The sequence below is a fragment of the Gossypium hirsutum genome, chromosome A05 (genome assembly GCF_007990345.1).
Source record: "Gossypium hirsutum isolate 1008001.06 chromosome A05, Gossypium_hirsutum_v2.1, whole genome shotgun sequence".
Taxonomy (NCBI): Eukaryota; Viridiplantae; Streptophyta; class Magnoliopsida; order Malvales; family Malvaceae; genus Gossypium; species Gossypium hirsutum.
In genome coordinates, this window is record NC_053428.1 from 63,699,071 (window position 1) to 63,703,101 (window position 4,031).

A 4,031-nucleotide genomic window follows, 5' to 3' on the forward strand; every position below is an offset into this window, starting at 1 on the left:
TGTCATAATTAAATTGGCCTAAAATGTTGGTCTTCAAAATTTAATAGTTCATTTTGTATATGCTCGTTGATGTTAACTAATATCGTTCAGATTATAGGACATGAAAATGCATGTTAAAAAAAAATTCTATGTCATGATTTCGTACGTTTGCATGTATTATGTTCCGGTAATGTCTCGTACCCTGCTCCGGCTTAGAACACGAGTAAGGGGTGTTACAGTTCTACCTAATTAGAGAGCATGGTGACCGAATCGATGTTATAAACACCGGTTGTTTTCGTTGGCTTTGTCCTCATGACTTGCCACTAATAGTTATTCAATGACATCTCCTCTATGAACTTATAAGCATCTTCAGGTGTTTTATTATTGATGGTTCCACTAGCAGATGCGTCAACCATTTGTCGAGTCAACGTGTTTAGGTCATTATGGAACGTTTAAACCTAGAGCCAAAGCGGTAACCCCTGGTGAGGGCACTTTCTCAGTAAGTCTTTGTATCTCTCCCATGCATCGTAAAGAGTTTCTGAGTCCATCTGCACAAACGAAGAGATATCATTACGTAATTTAGCCGTTTTAGCCTGCAGAAAATATTTTAGTAAAAAATTTTCAGTCATTTGTTCCCAAGTAGTAATTGACCCTCGTGGTAACGAGTTCAACCACTGTTTAGCTTTGTTCCTCAATGAGAAAGAGAATAACCGAAGACGAATGGCATCATCAGAAATGCCATTAATTTTAAATGTATCACATAGTTCCAAAAAGTTTGCTAAGTGAGCGTTGGGATCTTCATCTTGCAAACCATCAAACTGAACAAACTGTTGTATCATTTGAATTGTGTTAGGTTTCAGTTCAAAAGTATTTGCAACTACAGCAGATCTAACTATGCTTGATTCAGTTCCTGTTAAAGAAGGTTTAGCATAATCATACATAGTGTGTGGAGCAGGATTTTGATTAGTCACAATTGTAGGAGGTAGCTGATTGTCTTGGTTTTCAGCCATCTTTTCGGTTGGGGGTTGAGTATCGTCTTCTTGCTCGTTCTCTGTGTATCTTAGGCTTCGACTTATTTCTCTTTGGTTTCTGCGAACTGTGCGATCGATTTCTTCGTCAAAAACTAGTGGTCTTGACGGGTTTCTTCTAGTCATAAACTATAAAAACCTTCCAGAAGAAAGAAAAAAGAAAAAAGTAAATTAGAATAAAATGCTATACACGGAGGAGTTCATGGATGATAATGAACTCAACACCCTCCACCGCCACATCCACTACGCCCCCTCAAAATGCTAGAGGGACCTCGTCCCTGCCTCGGCCACCGACGATCCTAGCCGCTCCAAGGCATCGGCTCTCCCTCCATCCTTGAGGTATCTACACGCCATCTTTGCTCACACTCTGACAAGGAGACGAGAGAGCACCGGCATCGTCACCACCCACGATGCCTATATCTTATGGAGTATTGCGAATGGGTACGTCATCAACCTCGCCTACTTTATTGCCCTCGCCATTCGTCACCAGATGGAGCGGCACAGGAGAGGGGTCATCTCTATCAGGCCCTATGTGACTCAACTGGCTCGGCACTTCGGGCTTCTCAACAGAGCCGCCCTATCATCGTCCCTCACTGTCAACGGTTAGATTTCCCCACAGGGCATCTCGAGCATGCTAAGTATGAGGATGATCGAGAAAGGACGTGGCACATACCCTTCTTAGTACTGCCTCGCCCAGTCCACTGAGGAGAAGGACCCAGAGGACATTACTAATGATGTCCCTCCACGTCACAAGGATCCACCTACTCAACCACCACCTTCTCATCGTCCAGTTCATGCGGCGGCTTCATATTATGACATCTCTGAGCACCTTACACGATTTGAGTAGCAGTGTTTTCAGTGTTTTGATCACATTGATGCTACACTTCTCCAGATATGTCAGCACCTTCACATCTCATCGCCACCCCCACCTCGCGAACCATTTAGCGATGAAGATGTTTAAAAACTTTTATTTATTATTTTTTGTTTTTACTTTATTTCTATTTTAATACTACTTTTTATTTTTCTTTAAGCTTATTTTTATTAGGTTTTATAATTATTATTTTATAATTACTATTTTACAATTTTTAATTTCGACTATTTCATTATGAGTAATTATGCTTCTTTATATTTCTTAAAAAGTTCCTGATTCTATCACAGTTATAAAGAGCTCCAAAGCTCATCATCGCATAGGAACTAAAAACTCCATTGGGAAAGGTTCTCCACGACTGACATGACCTGCTCGACCATGACCATAGCCACCACCAGATATAATATTCTTTTGGCATAGGATTTATGGCTTAATGAACCTCTACCACCGCCGGAGTATCCTCCTCCACCCTCATCATTTTTTTGGTCGATTATTCTTCATAACTCCAATTCAATGAGTTCATTCATTATTCAAGAAGTTTCACTTCTCTCCCATCTTATGATTATATCTCTATCTTTTCCAATATATCTATCTTTGTACATTGAGGGCAATGTACATCTTATGTGCGGGGGGTCTTTTATATCATCATTAGAAATCCCTGAATTTTGTCTTATTCTCATGTGAATCACTCATATCACTATTAGAATGAATTTTAATTAATTTATGATTTTTATTGATATGTCTTGAATTGAAACATAGGTATTTATGCATTGATTGTTTAAACTTTAAGACATTAGGGAATCAAGCATGATAAGTTGATTTTCGAAAAAGTAAAAAACTTGTAGGTTGTTTCCCTAAGTTTAGGTATTATCTTGAGTTGAAATTCACAAGTTTAAACATGAAAAAGCCATAATTTTTGTGAGATCTTGAGCCTTCAGAGCATATTTTATTCCTTTCATGCTCACTTTCATTATGAGTGCGTCAATTTTGATTTGTTATTCTAGAACTTGTTTGATTACGCATGTCAAGACCACACTATTTGATTTGATATGTCAAGATGATAAAGGCACTTAGGTTTAACCCACTCACTCCACAAAAGCCTACCTCCATAATTAACCCTTAGTGAACCCCTTTGAGCCGAACAAGCCATTAATTGATTTACCCTCAATATTAACCCATAACCCATTATTGTTGAAATCTCGTAATTTATCCCTAATTTTGTCGAGATTTGATTTGAACTAATTGCTTAGCTATGTTTTGCTCTTCTATGTATTTGACTTGTTCTTAAAAAAACAAGTGTACTTCAATACTTATTAGTTGTAATTCGTCGTTTTTGAGCTTCAGTATTAATTCCATATTCTGAGAAGAAGCTCACTTGTATTTAATTGATGACTAGTCATTTTTCTAGCTAGGAAAATTTTCAATTCAATCACGATTCTAACCTTTTCTTTCAGCTTGTGACCACACCCCCTAACCAAAGCCACATACAACCCTCTAAAAAGACCTTTTTGATTGATGTATCAGCTCAATATATAGTGGCAGAGATTTGATTTTCAAGCAAGCCTATGGTAATAACTTTTCATATTGACTAATGAGTGCTTTAATTGATGTCCTTAAACACCTTGAATGATTTAGTGAGGATGTTAAACTCTGTGATATTTTGATTGAAGGTAATCACTTAAATGAGCGGAGACACCTATGTTTTCGTGATAAAATGCTCAACTTGGAATGTTTGAAACTTTGATGTACTTTTAGTTGAATTTTCAATGTATGAATACTTATGGATTATTTTGAGATATTATTGATAGGGATTATAAATTGAGATGAATTCATTTTGATTGTGAGTTAGGATTTTGCTTGAGGACAAGCAAATGCTTAGGTGTGGGGGTATTTGATAAACTATAATTTATACATGTTTTTATCCCATGCTTAGCACATTTATGGATGGTTTCTCCTTAGAATTGGTGAATTCGATGCTCCTAATCCTTTAATTTCATGTTTTATACTTAGGTGAGCATAGAAGAGTAAAAAAAGAGAGAAACAGGTTGAAAATGGAGAAAATTCACGCACGTAGGAAATCAACACGGCTTGGACTTTCTCACATGGGTGTGTCACACGGTCATGTTCCTTGGCAGGATTGAAGCACGACTTACACG

At 37.6% G+C, this 4,031-nt stretch overlaps 1 non-coding gene across 1 annotated transcript; it reads left to right on the forward strand.

The window, feature by feature from the left end:
• Positions 1–453: 453 nt before the first annotated feature.
• LOC121229893 (small nucleolar RNA R71) lies at positions 454–560 on the forward strand. The gene has a single exon (XR_005927847.1). It is a non-coding gene; the product is annotated as a small nucleolar RNA R71 (small nucleolar RNA).
• The last annotated feature ends 3,471 nt before the right edge of the window (positions 561–4,031 follow it).